Source organism: Kogia breviceps, chromosome 9 (genome assembly GCF_026419965.1).
Source record: "Kogia breviceps isolate mKogBre1 chromosome 9, mKogBre1 haplotype 1, whole genome shotgun sequence".
Lineage (NCBI taxonomy): Eukaryota > Metazoa > Chordata > Mammalia > Artiodactyla > Physeteridae > Kogia > Kogia breviceps.
Window position 1 is genome coordinate 31,974,798 of NC_081318.1, and position 16,950 is coordinate 31,991,747.

General features: G+C 40.0%; 1 long non-coding RNA gene across 1 annotated transcript in view; it reads left to right on the forward strand.

Annotated features, from left to right (window-relative positions):
• The window catches only part of LOC136794783 (uncharacterized), a 168,075-nt gene extending 156,908 nt beyond the window's left edge, over positions 1–11,167 (forward strand). Inside the window, exon 3 of the long non-coding RNA XR_010841989.1 lies at positions 11,090–11,167. This is a non-coding gene — a long non-coding RNA (uncharacterized lncRNA). The remainder of the gene's footprint in view (positions 1–11,089) is intronic.
• The last annotated feature ends 5,783 nt before the right edge of the window (positions 11,168–16,950 follow it).

The following is a 16,950-nucleotide window of genomic DNA, read 5'->3' on the forward strand; positions in this document are numbered from 1 at the left end:
TTGTATGGGAGTGACTGGCAGCTGGGAGACATGTCCCTGATCTGCTTCCCGGAGTGGAACAGATGAGGTGGGTAGAGATTGGAATGCACCACCCTGCAGCCTGGTTATGGCCTGGGGGGGTGGGAGTGGTGGGTGCAGTAGGGGACAAATTCTGAAGAGTGACATCCTATAGGATTTCCAAGTTAGTCACCAAGCTGGCATCTGAATCTAGGTTCCTGGGTTCCAGAGCGTGGAGTGGAGCATAGGAAGGCCAGGAACAGGAGAGGACCTGAAAGAATTCACTGTGCTGAGCAGCATGCAGCCCGCATGGACATTTACTGGATGCCACCAGCCATTAAGGATGGTGGAAGATGGGTGGGTAGAGAGAAAAGGGAGAACTCAGAAAAGACTTTGGTTTGGGCAACCTAGTGAGTGCTGATGACTGAACCCGTTACGGAGGGAAGGCGGGGGAGCAGCAATCAGAACGTACAGCTGCGGGGGTGGGTTGGAACAGGTGGCAGGTAATCAATGGAGTTTGTTGAGTTCCAGTTGGGGCACTTAGAGGAAAATCAAGATTTTGCATTGTGTTTTAAAGCTATCTGTGAGAATCATTTTATTTTACTTGTAAAAGTAACTTTTTATGAGCAGGAGTGCCTTATTTGTGTTCCTAGTTGTAAGAGAGTTTGTTCAAACATTTTATACCAATTTAGTTAATTTGAACCGGACCAGGGAGGTCTGAGCCAGTGGTGTAAGAATTTTCAGGTTAGTAAGTAAGATCAGCATCCTAGGGCAAATGGTTTAAATATTTAAGTAAACTTTTCTCTACAATAAATATTTTCTATATAATTTCCTGGCAGTCATAGTCTCAAGATTATAAATCAGCAGAACTTGGAACCACCTACACAAACTGTTCAGTTTAAGAAGAAAGAAAATAGATTGAAACCTAATCTTATAATGATAAGTTATAGAGTAGGTATAACTTTAAGATATATTTTATGGTAACTGGTAAATATTCTCAAATCTTCTCTCTTATCTGTGCAAAGAAAGGTTAATTGTTAAGCCAGTGCTTGGTGTTTTCAAAGTTATGTGCATCAACAGCTTTGTAAACTTTCTCTTAATGTTTTTGCCAAAATAATTATGGCCTATGGATTTGAATTGGATTTTTTACTGTTTTGATCATTAGCTAGTCAAAGATATTTGGGGCCTATCATACTCTCCCCTTACGGAATGAAATATTCTGTTATTCTATTTCTTTTTTCTGTGGTGTTCTTTTTCGTTTTGTTTTGTTTTTTCTTTGGCTTAAAATAGGAGTACTCGTTCTTGTGCCAAAGAGTAGGAAAAGTCCCAGGAAGAATTTGGCATTTTTTCCTAGAGTATACATTTTACTTGAGGAACTTGTCAGTTGCAAAATGGGGGAGGCTAATTAATTTAACACATTTTTGTATTAAAATAAATATGCTATATTATGCTAGAATAAAAAACCATGAGAATTTATACATATTAAAAAAGAACAACACACAAAACTTCAAATAGCTATTGAGCTGGCTGCCAGCATTTTCAACTTCTCACTCCATCTCTGCATGAGGTTTCATACTTTCTAAAGCTGGTCTTGCAGATGGGGGCATTTATACCCATCATTCTGGGTACTGTTTTAAACAGACTTCAAGAAGATGTCATAACAGAATCGAGAGCCCAGAAATAAACCCATGCATATATGGTCAGCTAATATTTGACAAAGGAGTCAAGAATACTCAATGGAGAAAAGACAGTCTCTTCAATAAATGATGAGGGGAAAATCGGATATTCATATGCAAAAGAATGAAACTAGACCCCTATCTTACACCACTCACAAAAACTAACTCAAAATGGATTAAACACTTAAATGTAAGACCTGAAACCATAAAACTCCTAAAAGAAAACCTATAGAAACACCTTATTGACATGGGTCTTGGCAATGACTTTTTGGATATAATATCCAAAGCACAAGCAGCAAAATAAAAAATAAACAAGTAGAACTATATCAAAGTAAAAAGCTTCTGCATCACAGAAGAAACAATCAAAAAATGAAATGGCATCCTATGGAACAGGAGAAAATATTTGCAAACCATGCTCATAAGGAGTTAATATCCAAAACATATGACACTCATTCAATTCAATACTAAAACCCACAAATAATCCAATTGGAAAATGGGCAAAGACCTGAATAGACAATTTCCAATGAAGATATTCAAGTGTCCAACAGGTACATGAAAAGGTGTTCAACATCACTAATCGTCAAGAAAATGCAAATCAAAACCACAGTGAGATATCACCTCACACCTGTGAGAATAGCTATCATCAAAAAGACAAGAGGTAACAAGTATTGGTAGAGAAAAGGGAACCCTTGTGCTTTGTTGGTAGAAATGTAAGTTGGTAGAGCCACCATGGGAGTTCCTTAAAAAAAAAAAGAAAAGAAAAGAAAACCATGTAATCCAGCAATCAGCAATTCCACTCTTGGATGAATATCTGAAGGAAACAAAAATCACTATCCTGAAGAGACATCTGCTCCCCTGTGTTCACTGCAGCATTATTTACAATAGCCAAGACATGGGAACAACCTAAGTGTTCATCGACAGACGTACAGATAAAGAAAATGTGGTGTATATATACAATGGAATATTATTCAGCCTCAAAAAAAGAAGAAAATCCTGCCATTTGCAACAACATAGATGGACCTTGAGAGCATTATGCTAAGTGAAAAAGTCAGGCAGAGAAAGACAAATACTATATGATCTCACATGTGGAATCTAAAAAAAAACAAAATTCATAGAAGCAGAGATTAAACTGGTGATTGCCAGAGGTGGTGCTCAGTGAGGGGGTCGCGGGGGGTGGGGCAGGATTGTGGGGGAATGAGTAAAGGTGGCCAAGAGGGACAAACTTCCAGTTATAGGTTCTGAGATGGAATGTAAAGCATGATGAGTATGATTAAAATACTGTATTATTTTTTTGAAAATTGCTAACAGTGAATCTTAAAAGTTCTCATTACAAGGAAAACAAATCTGTGACTATGTGATGTTGGATGTTAACCAAACTTGTGGTTATCATTTTCCAATATATGCATTTATCAAATCATTTTGTTATACACCTTAAACTTATACAATTTTGTATATCAATTATATCTCATTAAAACTAGAAATAAAGAGGTCAATAGTGCGTTTTACTATGTTCACCACCCCTCACCCCTATCACACCCTCCTCATATGATATGAGCACCTAGAAAATGACTGTTTACTTCACCACATAACAATTATTTCATGTCTCTCCGAAGTGTGAGTGCCCTGAGAGCAGGCTTTTTTCCCTAATTATTTCTATATCCACAGCTCCTAGCTCCTGTCACAGAGTATTTGATGTATGTGTTGAAGGAATGAACGCATGAATGAGTTTTAGGGACTCTCCAGGACAGACCATAATTCATACACTCATACACATAGCACTCTGACAGTGACCCTGGGGTTACCCTCATGTTTAGTCTGGGGTGGAACTTATTACCATGAGGTGATACACTAGGCTTCGGAGTTACAAGAGAACAGCTCTTGTCATGGGGCAGGAACAAGGAGAGCCTCCTGGAAAATCAAATCTTCAATAACTGAAGGAACTAGATTTGTTACATTAAAGGAATGTATGAACTGCAGACTCACTGGAAGGAGAGACCCAGTCCATGATCATCCACCCTCTGGCAGCTAAGACAAAGGGCAGAAAAATAATACAGTGAAAATAATGTGCTTCAAAGACTCTGTCTACTGACCACAACTGAATTAACCTCCTGCAGTCAGCACATGTGTCATTATTCCAGTAACTCGTTATGACCAAAGAGATTGCATCATTCAGATCATAAGAATATTAGTTCATCTTTGCCACAGCGCATTTTATCCAGCATCCAGACATGGTGTGAAAATTAGTGTATTTTTTTTTAACTGGTGAAGAATGAATTGACAATGAAAATAAAGTGAGTTTTGCACATGGAAGATCAACCTAACCTGCCACCTACGGGGCAGGTGACTATGTCTAAGCTTGAAAGAGGAGAGGATTCATCCATTCAACAAACACTGGAATGCTATGTATGTGCCAAGCCAAAAAAAAAAAAAAAAATGCAAAATGAAACGTGAGTCACATACCAAATAAATATCAAAATATTTGCTTTCCAATAACATGTCTGTTTAAGAAATTCAAAGTCTGGACAACTTTATACTTTGTCATTTGCTCCTTTATAATAGATATTATATGGTACGTGTTCAGTAAGTGATGTGGTAGCCTATACCTCCCTGGAGAGTGAAGGGGAACTATCTATTCTGTACTTGTCTGATGAAAGATCTGAGGCATCAGTGCAGTAATAGAACAGTAACTTCACATTTCTACTGCAAACTTAAGTTTCAGGCAATGTGAGGATGGACCGTGGGCTTGGTATGCCCTTGCTAGTACCCTATTTCTACCACTTACCACTGGTGTGACCCTTGGGCAATGTACTTAAGCTCTCTGTGACTTAGTTTCCTCATTAGTAAGCAGAAGTAATGTGTTTATTATCCCACCTGCCTTCCTACAATCATTGTGATGAAGTGAGATGATCTGTATACAATGTTTAGAGCAGTACTTGGCACCTGGGTTATAAAGGCAAACTATCGTTTGCCTGTAATCATAGTAGACACCAGAAACATAAGACTAAATAGATTTTTTAAAAATACCTTTCTTGGAAGTGGATTTATAAAAACAAATAGACAATATTTGGGGATGGGAAGTTAAGTCCAGAATGGATGATCAAAGAGCTAAAATCCAAAAACATATTGGGCATTCATCATGTCCTCAGAACTGTGCTAGATGCTAAGGAGGATAGAAATGGCCCCAAAGCTCATTTCTGTCCTGCAGAAATTTACATTTTACTTAGGGCATCAAGGCTATAACAGATGGAAATAAATAAATAGTAAAAGACTGATAAAACCATTTAAGGCCACAATAAAAGAAATGTCACAATATAGTATTAAAATAAATAATTAAAATATATTCGTATTTTAGGACTTCCCTGGTGGCGCAGTGGTTAAGAATCCGCCTGCCAATGCAGGATACACGGGTTAGAGCCCTGGTCTGGGAAGATACCACATGCCACGGAGCAACTAAGCCCGTGTGCCACAACCACTGAGCCAGTGCTCTAGAGCCCACCAGCCACAACTACTGAGCCCACGTGCCACAACTACTAAGCCCATGTGCCTAGAGCCCATGATCTGCAACAAGAGAAGCCACCGCAATGAGAAGCCCCCTCACCACAACAAAGAGTAGCCCCAGCTCGCCTCAACTAGAGAAAGCCCGTGTGCAGCAACAAAGACTCAATGCAGCCAAAAATAAAACTAACTAAATTTATTTTTTTTTAAAAAAAGAATTTAGGTTTTCTCCCCTGTGGTACAATTAGGCAGTGGCTCCGGCTGATTCATAAGCAGCTCATTTTAGGGGAAACTGTGTTTAAGGGAATACTGCTGATGTGACAAGAAAGATTTAGTCTTTATTGGACTCACTAGCCTTGAAATGCCCTTGTTATTGACCAAATGAGAAAATGTTTGCTTCCAGACTGCAGATCCTAATGGTCCTTAACTATATTTATTTCCCACTTCTCTAACATATGTTGAAAGTTTTGAAGCCAGTAAGAACACTAGTATACGATGTATTTACAATCTAGAATTCTTAAACTAAAAGGATATAACTGCTGAATAACTATAGAAGATAGCTTACAAGATGTTAGTTATGAACTGAATTATGCCTCCCCCTCGGTTCATATGTTGAACCCCCAGTGTGACCATATCTGGAGATAGAGTCTTTATGAGGTGATTAAAGTTAACTGAGATCGTAAGGGTGGAGCCCTAATCTCATAGGATTGGTGGCTTTATAAGAAGAGGAAGATCGATCTCTCCATCTCTCTCTCTCTCTCTCTCTCTCTCTCCCCCCCTCTCTCCCTCTCTCCCCTTCTCCCCCTCTCCCCCTCCTCCCCCTCTCCCTCCCTCCCTGTCTCTCCTTGTCATGTGAGGACAAAGCAAGAAGGCAGAAGGCAGCCATCTGCAAGCCAAGAAGAGAGAGCCTTCACTGGAAACTCACTATGTTGGTGCTCTGATCTTGTATTTCCAGCCTCCAGAACTGTGAGAAATAAATGTCTGTTGCTTAAGCCACCCAAGCTATGATATTTCATTATGGCAGCCTGAACTGGCTGTTAAACAAAATTACTTTTGACCTGCACTATTTTCTCATTTTCATTTTTTGATACATTCTTTTGTCTAGTAACAAGGCCTCTCAGTTGAGAGTATGGACAGTGGTATGAGAATTTTTCTGGTTTGGTTTTATTCCAGACTGTCTTAATGAAGGCAAGAAGCTACATTTCAATTGACCTCTAGAATGTTATTTGCAGTACAATTTCTAGGCTGCATAAACCAGTATTCACTGGTGAAAAACTGATTCTTGTTTCTGGCAACATTTGCAAATTTGCTCCAGGTGCCAGGCGAGTTCTTTCATCCAAGGAGAAGAGGAATTTCATAGGTTTCATTTTACATGTGAAACTTAATTCATGCCTCTAAAAACTATAAAATATGGAGACTAAAGATAGTCCGTCAAGGGTATGAAATGTGAATGAACAGCAGCAGAAACCAAATTTGTAAAAGAAGAGAAAATGGGCTGAACCAGAAGCCTTCAGCTTATTTAAATTCTCTGTATTACATTCCCAGACATCTGCCTGGACAACAGAAGGAAATTCACGATTATGGAAATGGGAAGGATGCGAGTGTGGGGCATGCTCTTCTGTGTGCTTTCAGAGAGGAGTTGTCACAGGTTTAATTGACCTTTTCTCTGACTGTGGACTGTCACAGCACTGTCAGAGGAGTGAGTGACTTCTGACGGGAAGCCACAGGAACCTTTGTGGAGGAGGGGCAGGGCTCTGTCAAAAGATAAACAGCCCTGAGGCTGCAGGCCTTGCCCACCCTCACCTTTAACACATTTCAATTCACTTCATTACACACAATTTGATGGACACAGGGTGACTTTTCAAGTTTGGATTTAGGTTGTTTCTGAAATTTACAACAGGTCGATAGTGTGTTATTTCCGTCCTTGGAAAGCAGAGCAGAGCAGAGCAGAGCAGAGCAGAGCAGAGCAGAGCAGAGCAGGGCGCGGCAACAGGGCTCTGGCTCCCAGCCCAGGGAGGTGTTCCTGATGGAGGGTTTTAGGTTGAGGTCAATCAGGATGTGACAAAAGGTGGGTGTTTTTCCTGTTATGAAATTTAGTCCATCAACGAAGCTCCCATTGTACCACGAGATTGAAACAGTCCCTTACACTGAGGTTGTATCTAATTCTGGGCCCTTATTTAGTGTTAAAGCATCATCTGAGGGGCTTGTATCTGATACAGGTGGTCCTTTACAGGTAGTCTTTTTTTTTTTTTTTTTTTTTTTTTTGCGGTATGCGGGCCTCTCACTGTTGTGGCCTCTCCCGTTGCGGAGCACAGGCTCCGGACGCGCAGGCTCAGCGGCCATGGCTCACGGGCTTAGTTGCTCCGCGGCACATGGGATCTTCCCAGACCGGGGCACGAACCTGTGTCCCCTGCATCGGCAGGCGGATTCTCAACCACTGCGCCACCAGGGAAGCCCTACAGGTAGTCTTTTATTAGTGTTTAGGTTTATCTTTCCCACCTGATTTTCAGTAGAGGCCATTCAGGAACCCATTCTGAGGTCTGGGTTTCCCTAGTTTCATCATCATGACCAGCTCAAGGGCACAGGTTTCGCTGCTGTGCCCGTGAAGTGTGAGGCTGTGCAAAGCTTGGTGGCCCTTTATAGCCCTCTGCGCCTAGGCACACAGGAACTATTCCCCTGCTCCACGGGGTTGTGCAGGGCTGTGTGCCAAGGGTATTTGTACTCGGAGGTCTGGCTGCTTCTCTGATTCTACACTGAAAGGCATTGGTCCCCTGTGAATTCAGATCACCCCAAACCAACCCTGTGTGTCTTCTCACTCTGCCTTATCTCTGGATTTACGGTTCGTTATCCCACTCCTAATTCTCACCCCCTGCTCGCCAGGATACCTATTCATTTATGTGCTTCCTCTGTGACTATCTTCCTTATGAACTGAACTACTGCCAACTGGTTGTTGGCAGTTCTGCCAAACAACCAGTCTTAATACCTATGGTCTTTCTATTCGCCGAATCTTTTCAGGGTCAAGTCCCCTTTGTCAGTCAAAGGCTTTTCCTCTATATTTTGTAAAAGCACCCTTCCCTACAGCATAGACGCCTCATGATTTAGCTGATAAATTACTGTCTTGCTTCATTATCCTGCTTTATGTTCATTCTTTCAAACAGATAACTCTGATGCCACCTACCATAATCACTGCAATCAATTTTCCAAGTTCTCTCTAAAATGCCACTCCATTTTCTGGGAAAAGAACAAAACAAGGGTTGGGCCTCAGCACAATTGTGACATCGATTACATTCATCTTCGGTATTCGTAATCTGTCTCCTGTACTCTCTCCCTCTCCATTAAATTTCCCAAGTGCTCCTTATGACCCAGGTCCCTCTCCTCTTGGGGTTCCTCTCCTCTTCTCACCAGTGGGTCAGTAGACAGGGAAATGCCTCCTTTATCCAGAGCCCTTGGGTAGTGATGTGCTTCACATAAACATAAATTTTCCAGGCTATTGAAGCTTACTTTAGATGGAAAATTTCCTGCAATGGCTTTGAATCAGAAGTTTCTCAACCTCCTTTACATTGTTTCCTATCTTTGAAAACATGAATTCAAATTCTTGTCTCTTATGCGGTATCTTGAATCAATAATCATTCATTCAACAAGCATATATAGAGCCTCCATCATTACGTGAGAGGCTCAGAGATACAAAGATGAATGCAGTAGTAGTGCTCTTGCCATTGCAAGAGCTTAAGGTCAAATTAGGATGAGGATACTGAGGACAAATTGCTACAGTCCAGAGCAAAAGAGACTGTATGAGGGATGTGAACAGGGCATGGATAGGGCATAGAGGGGACACAGAAGAATAGCAACAACTCTGCCAAAATGGATGATGAGGTACCAGGATAGGCTTCTGAGAGGGCTAGTAATCTATTATTAAGGACTGTGCCCTCCTCAGAGAGTCCAGGCTGGTCTGCATTTTGAGTTCTCCTGTCTGGCTCTTAAGGGGGTTCCGTTTCTCGTACTGCAGCTAGACGTCAGCTGTCGTGTCTTGCTCCTAGCAGACTCTTCCCCTCTTAATTTGCATTTTGAATCATCTGTGAGCTGGGAAGCCTTATAACCAAGCCCCTTAAAACCAGGGATCCCTTGGAGTAAATAGGCTCTCAGCAAGGCTCCTGGGGGCTCTGTTAGGATAATGGGCAAGAGGGTTGTTTGACTGCTTGTTTTGATTAGACTATTTTGATTGCTTTGTGCTTCTTTCCTGGTTCTGGTTGGCTTGGAGGTTTGGTAGATAAGCAACCTCTAAATAAAATGAGGAGTTATTATGGATTCATGTCAGGAGGAGAAGGGTTTTTAATATAAAGGAATTATTAATATCTCTCTATAATGGGCATCTATCATGTGCCAGATTCTTTACCTTTATTATTTCTTTAACCCTCACAATAGCCCTGCAATATAAGTAAAATGATCCCCATTTTATGAAAAAAGAAACTAATACTCAGAGACCACACAGTTTACTGCCCTTTGTGATGTTAGACAAATTTTCTGGTCTCCCTGTCCCTCATATCCTTCAGCTGTAAAATGGGAACAGTACTACTGTGTATCTCTAAGAGTTGTGAGGGTTAAAGAGGTGAATAAGTGTAATTATAACTAAAGTGCCTGATATATAGTAGAATTCAGTGGTAGCTGCTGTTATTATTGTCATGTTGTTGTTACTAAAGTCATATAGGTATTGTACTTAGAAGCAGAACCAAATTCTAAAGTCCATCCCACAGCAGGTTCTCTGATACCAGGGAGAATTACTTTGTAGCAGTGATTTTGCTCAGCATGGCTCAAACTTGGAGGCCACCACATGCCTTGTCTCTGAGCCATAGGAGGACAGAGACGCGGTTATACTCTTACCCTGGCTGTCCTTATCACTGACTCCCCGAGACTCACTCCAAGGGCAACGAATTGTGACATTTTAAGAGAAGGTTGTAAGCAATGACTTCATGCTACTTTTGAAGTCTGTCTCAAGTTCAAGTTTTGTTTTGAAAAAGCAGAAGAAGTATCAAAGCCTCTATCACCACAGCTTTTCCCCTCTTAGGGAGATATTGTCCCAGAGATTTGTTATACTACTTTGGAACTTAAAAGATGCATCATTCCAAGCAGAATGTTTCTTCATGTTGGCCCATTTTATTAGAAAATAATCTCCCACCGTGATGTGCTAACTGATCACATTTATGACTGAGATCGACAGATTAAGACCAAACAGCATGTTTCCAGTCATCTCAAATTTCTCTCTTTAGAACTGTTTACGGTATGGACAGGACTTGGAATAATCATTTGCACGGGTTTTACTTGGTTGTTCACTTTAATTTCTTGAAACTTAAAAATGGAATGTTAGCATGAAATACGCCATTCCACAAGGAGAATGCTTTCTTCCACTATGTTGTTTTCCAGTGTAAAAAAAAAAAAAAAAAAAAAGAACTTGAAGAGTGTCTCGAAGTTCCTTGAAATATAGTCATTTGAAATTTCAATAAAATCCTGATTTGTGATGGGAGAACGGTGATTACTTTTTCCTCTCTTTTCAAAAACTCCCATAACAATAATTAAAGGTCTCAATATAATATAAAATATGATTCTCATCAAAGAGCACTTATTAGCTATAATAATTCTTACATGATTCTATGCAAAGATGTTACCGTGAATATAGCCCTTGACAAATATTCATTAAATTTAATTAAATCTTGTTACCCTGCCCTGTCTATCTCTGCTTTCTAGAAACCTGGTATAAATTAAGGAAACTCTGAATACAGCTAACAAACATGACATGAATATCAACATTTACATTATGAATTTAACATGGAGTGAGTGTGTTCCCACAGCCCTGAGTTGCAGGGATTCATGGAATTTGTCTTATTTAAGCATTCAGTAATATCATTCCCCCCCACCTTTTTTTATAGTCTGTGAGGAATTCTAAGCTGAAATGGGACTTAAAGCCATACCTGAATGAAGCAAGGAACACCCCTTGGCAAACAGGATGAAAGGCAAGTGTTGGAGGTGAAGAAAGCTGGCCTGTCAATACAAATCAAAAAAGCCCTTTGTATGTTTTATCCTTCTCACTACAAAAACCAATTTTATCTGAGGTGGGGCGGGGTGGGGGTGGTGAATCGGTATGTTATTTGGTGGGCAAGGACCAAAGTAATTTTCACAAGGATTCAGCCACCTGTAGAAAACAACTGACTATTCCTAAAGGTCCAGGGAAGTACAATCTGACCTTTCTGACGGGCTAGTTTGGTATGTGGCCACACACTTTTTTTCTGGATTATAGGACTGCTTGATGTTAGATGCTGGTAGACTTGGGAGGTAAGAGAATATAGGGCAGAGGAAGCAAAGAGGCGTTTTGCGTCAGAGAATGCCTTATGCCACACTTCAGGAGTCCATTTCCCTGCAGCATCTGCTGCAGAAGGAAGGATGCTTCCGTGGAGGAAGATGCCGCCAAGAAAGGGGTGCCCAGGCTGCATCTCTGCCAGTTGCTTCCTCTGCAGCTTGAGCGGTGATAGAGAACTGTGGTGGGGGGGTGGGGCGGTGGGAACCCCTCAGAGCCAGCCAAGAGGAATAAACTTAAAGCAGGGTGTGTTTTTTTTTTCAGTTTCCTGCTAATCACCTGCTTTGTTGAAGGCAAGCTGGGCTGGGGACCCAGTTCTGCAGATTGGTGATTTAGTGAGTAGAACAGTATTATTAGCATAGCTGAGGAATGGTGCCTCTTGCACTAACTCGAAACATTAGTCAACAAACACCAAGAGCTTAGGAACATGAGATGAAACCAGGTCCCTTTCACCTTAAATAACACCAGGCTGAGCAGGCAGAAACGTGGGGATCTCTGGACCAAAGGGACCATTGCAGGAGACAGCAGAATTGATCAGGTAAAGACGAGCAGATGATGGACAGTCGGCTCTCTTTGTTAGTCACTGATCTTCTCACTGCCTGATCTGTGTGACCGGATGACCTGGGTACACAGCGCTGCCCCCTAAGTCCCATCAGGACCCCGCCTTTGTAATGACTCATCAGAAACATCACCCTCAGCCAAATTATTTAGAGTGCAAGGAACCACTTTTGTACAGGTGAGAAATCCCAAGGGGATCCTACTGCCAGCAGGTCAGCACTGTTAGATGAAAGCATGATTATTTTTAGCCCATTGTGCTTTTCTGCCCTTGAGCAATCATTCCGAGCTTGAGGGTGAGAGGAAAGCAGACATTCTGCAGGCACATTCTCCTGGGTAGCAGGCTTTAGCTGTCTTCCCAGTTCTTCTCCAGAACCTTAGGTTGGATGCTCGCCTGGTCCTCATGCCCTCAAGTCTCTAGATACAGTTTCTTTTCTAGGAATTGAGCTTGATCCAGCTTTGTAATCTAGTCACTTCCAACTCCTGCTTTAATCAACTCAGTGCTCTTCCTCTGCACTGATTAGTCTCCTTTCATCATCCACTTCTTTTTTCCTGATCCGTTTCACTTTTGGCCTCATGGTTTCATTTCCCTCCCCAAACCTTTATTTGTAACCAATAAAAAAGAGTACACCCATGACACCCATGACATTGGAGGGGTGGGGTCAGCACAGTGACGGGGGGTGGGGTGGGGGGGGTGGTAAGAGGAATAAACAAGTTCTTGGTATTTGAATGTTAAGCATTGTGAGATGTTGACAGAATCCAAGAACTATAAAACTGGAAGAGACTTTTTAAACCATAGTCAAATATTTGACTTGTTATTTTGAACATCTCCTCCCAAAGGTCGTTTAGCTTGTGCTTAAAACTCTTACGTGACTGGGAATTCATTACCTTTAATAAGTTTATGTGCTATTTGGGAGCTTTGGCAAAATAGTCTTTCATAGAGAGAGCTGAAACTTGTCTCCTTGTGGCTCCTGTTTTTTGATCTTTGAAGGTTAAGTAAGTGTGGGATCCTAAAGAGGGGACAGGATTTCTTTCCCTACTAATTGGGTATGGAAGTTAGAACCTTCTTTAGGAAAAAATATAGGAAAAAATAAATAAGGGCCAACTTGTGAGGAAAGGAACTGAGGGGCTCTTGGTAATCTAGCCCAGGTTCCTAATATAGGACAGGGTCAGGCTACCTGTTACTATAGGTACATGCTATTAAAATTGCTTCTGCAATGAATGTTTGTGTCCCCCCAAATTCATATGTTGACACTTTAATCCCCAATGTGATGGTATTTGGAAACCTATATTGGAGATGGATTTCTCTCATGCAACAAAAGTCCAGAGGTGAGATCTGGTGGTTACCTGGCTGCATCCTCACCGCTGAGCATCTGGGAAACATAGGTCCAAACTTTCCAGCCTCTATGGTACAGGAAGACTAACTAGTAAGGGGTTGGATAGGTGTTGAGTGAGATACTCTCTAGTGTCTATCACTGTTTTTGAAATAGAGGCAGCTAGGAATCATGTGGTCACTAATTGACCAATAGCTTCCCACGGCTTTGAAGGGAGAGTTGATCGGCTGGGGTGGGTGGGGGAACAACAGCATTGTCTGGTTCCAAAAAAGAGTGGCTTCCTGTGAAAGAAAGAGAATGGCACAATCTTTTAATTTCTGTTTTTTTCTCTGCATTTCACGGTACGTTTTTGTAAAGATAACAGATGGGATTCCTATATTCATTAAGGAGGAAAAAAAAGAACTCTTCATCTGCTAGTGTTTTAAATAAGGGAAATAATAGTATTTACTGCTACCCTTTGAAGACCCTTTGAAGATTTTAATTAGCACTGAACATTTTATTCCATCTGCTTAAATGAGTAGGCCACATGGTCACAAGGCCTCTAATTTCAGTCTGGTGAACCAATTCATTGGGTCTCCTTGGTTGGAGCTAGTAGAAAAATCCTCAACTCAAAAGACCCCATAAATTACCCAAAAGTTATCTTCACTTTAAAAAGATTTATAATAAAAGAGCATATATGTAAATACATGTGTATAATATACATGTGTAGATTCAAAAATTCAAAAGAAGCGATTCAATACTGTCTGTTTGACTTCAACCCAATCTCTCACAGTGCAGTGATTCCTGATATGTCTGGTTTTTTGAACATTTTATGGCACTTTATATTTCATAGAACACTTTCACGTATTGTTTTATGATTCTGTCTACCCTGTGAGATAAAGCAGAGTAGATCATATTTTCTATAATTAAAGATAAGAAAATGAAGGCACAGAGAGCTCCAATGATTTGCCCCAGGTCACAAAGTTCCAAAGAGACTTGCCTGACCCTGTAATCTAAATCTTTTCATTTCTATCCTGGTACTCTAGCCAGCAATGAAAGCTTAATTATCAAAGGGAGGCTCTTTCCTTCTTTAGGAAGATTATTTTGTATCAGTTGGACTTTACTGAGGATAGATCTGAAATGTAATGCGTGTTACAAAAGCAACTTCAGTAATATGGCAGTATGACGGGATGCTTCTGACCATTGGGAGGAGACAGATGTGGGAATGAATTCCACATCAGCTTCCTTTTAGCTGAGCGACCTTGAGCAAGTAACTACTTAATCTCTATGAGGATGAATATTCTCCTCCATGTAGGATATAAATAAAACTTACACATATAGATATGCAGCACACATTCTATGTTCCCTGGAAAATCAAATCACTCTACTATTGGACTATTTGAATAAATTGAGGTCCATTTGTTTATTTTAAGAATATTAAACATCTACCCTGAGAGGACTACTGTTCTAGACACTGGGGATACAAAGATTAATAAAACCAATTCCTGCCTTTATGGCACCAAAAAGGTGTGGTGGGGTCAGGGGAGGCTAGAAAGTCTCTGTAGGTGATTTACTCCTTGAGCTAAGTCTTGAAAGCTTGACTACATAAGTCTCTGTGGGCCAGAGTTCTGGAGTCATTATGTTATCTAGGTCAGTTTATGGGATAAAGGAAAAACTGAAACATAAAGCCACCTGCTAAAAATATTTAAATGACTTTTCATTTGGGTTGAGTTAGACTTCTAACTACTTCAAAAGTATTTTTGGTCTATTATGTTGTTTGTAGTACACACTTAGGGAAGTCAGATATTAGTTCCATTATATGGATGAAGGAACTGAGACCTGAAGAAGTTAAGCCTTCTTCACAAAGTTATTCAAATACTTCAAGGTAAGAGTAAGTTCAAGCACTGAGCTAGATGCTCAGGACATAAATGTAAACATGACAAAATCCCTACTTCTATAGAGCTTTGGATTTCACCATTGGACTCACAGGTAGACATGTTGATTAACCACATACCAGGTTTGTTATAATTTAGGGGCAGTTAATTCATATATAACTGATTATGTATATCAGTGGTCATTTTTATTTTTTTCCAATTTTAATGTCAAAAACATTGGAAGAACCAAAGTACATTTTATTTCTTATGCCTTTTAAGTACTTTCTTGAGAATGCAGATTATTGGTTTGCATTTTTGACCTTCATCTTTATTGAGGTATAATTTATCTATAGTAAAAGGCACTGATCTCAAATGTTCATTCAATGTATTTTGACAAATCTATGTACCTGGATTGAAATCACCCAAATCAAGATACGGGACACTTCCTGCACCCCAAAAAGTTTCCTCATGGTCCTTTCCAATCACTGCCCCATCCATATCCCTGTCCTGAGACAATCACAGTTCAGATTTCTAGCTAAGGATCATATATTAGTTTTGCCTCTTCTTGAATCTCACTTAAATGGAACCATAGAATATGATTTGTTCAACATAATGTCTATGAGATTCAGCCATGTTATTGCTCATATCAGTAATTCCTTTTAAATGCTGAGTCACGTTCTGTTTGTACCTTACATCTATTGTCCTGTTGATGAGCATTTGGGTTGTTTCCAGTTTGGAGTTGTTATGAATGAGGCAGCCATGAATATTCTCATACAGGACATGAATATTCTCATACAAGTCTCTTTTGTTGAAATATGTATCCATTTCTTGTGGATATATATATATATATATATATATATATATATATATGCTGGGTCTAATGTGGTTTAAATAAAAAGAGTATTGCTAATAATACTATCATAAAGCTGGCTCTCAATTAGCTGTACTAATATGCTTATATATATCAAAGAGTAGTTAGGTAGTCCAAAGCATCCAAAAAATAATTCTAGATTTGAGTCTGGAATTTTCTCATTGTGTTTGTGTTCTCTAACTGCGCCCAAGCTTCGACGTCATCTTGCATTTTATTTCGTATGAAAATAAGTTGGCCCAAGATCAAAATTTGTCAAGGATAATATATATAGATGCATGAGAGTTGGCTATCATTTCATTTATCCCAAATAACAAATAACTAACCTAAATTTTCTGTTTGTACACTAGAAAAGAGAAGTTATCAGATTTTAATTTAGCTAAAATGGAAAGATTTATCCCAATCAGACTTTTAACAATATAGTACCCATCTTTTGTTCCTTCCAAGGAGAGAAGCATAGTGTTTTTAGCTTAAAATGTTTATCTACTTGTTTCTACCCTTTTCTACATTTTGTCTATAGACACCCTATGTTTTCCAACCCAAACTGATCCTTTCATCCTTTATTCAACAAGTAACTTTTGAGCATTTACTATGAGCAAGGCTCTGTAGAACATCCTGAAAATAAAGCATTGACGTAAGATGGCTCAAATCTCTTCCATCATGGAGCTTGCAATCTAATGGAGATAGGTGTTAAACAACTAATTACACAATCATTTATCAAAATAAAATTGTAATGGGCTTTATAAAATATATGGTGTAAAAGAGCATGTAACAGGGCTGTGAAATAAGACCTAAGACTTGGGCAGGAGTCACCTTTCATGTCTTC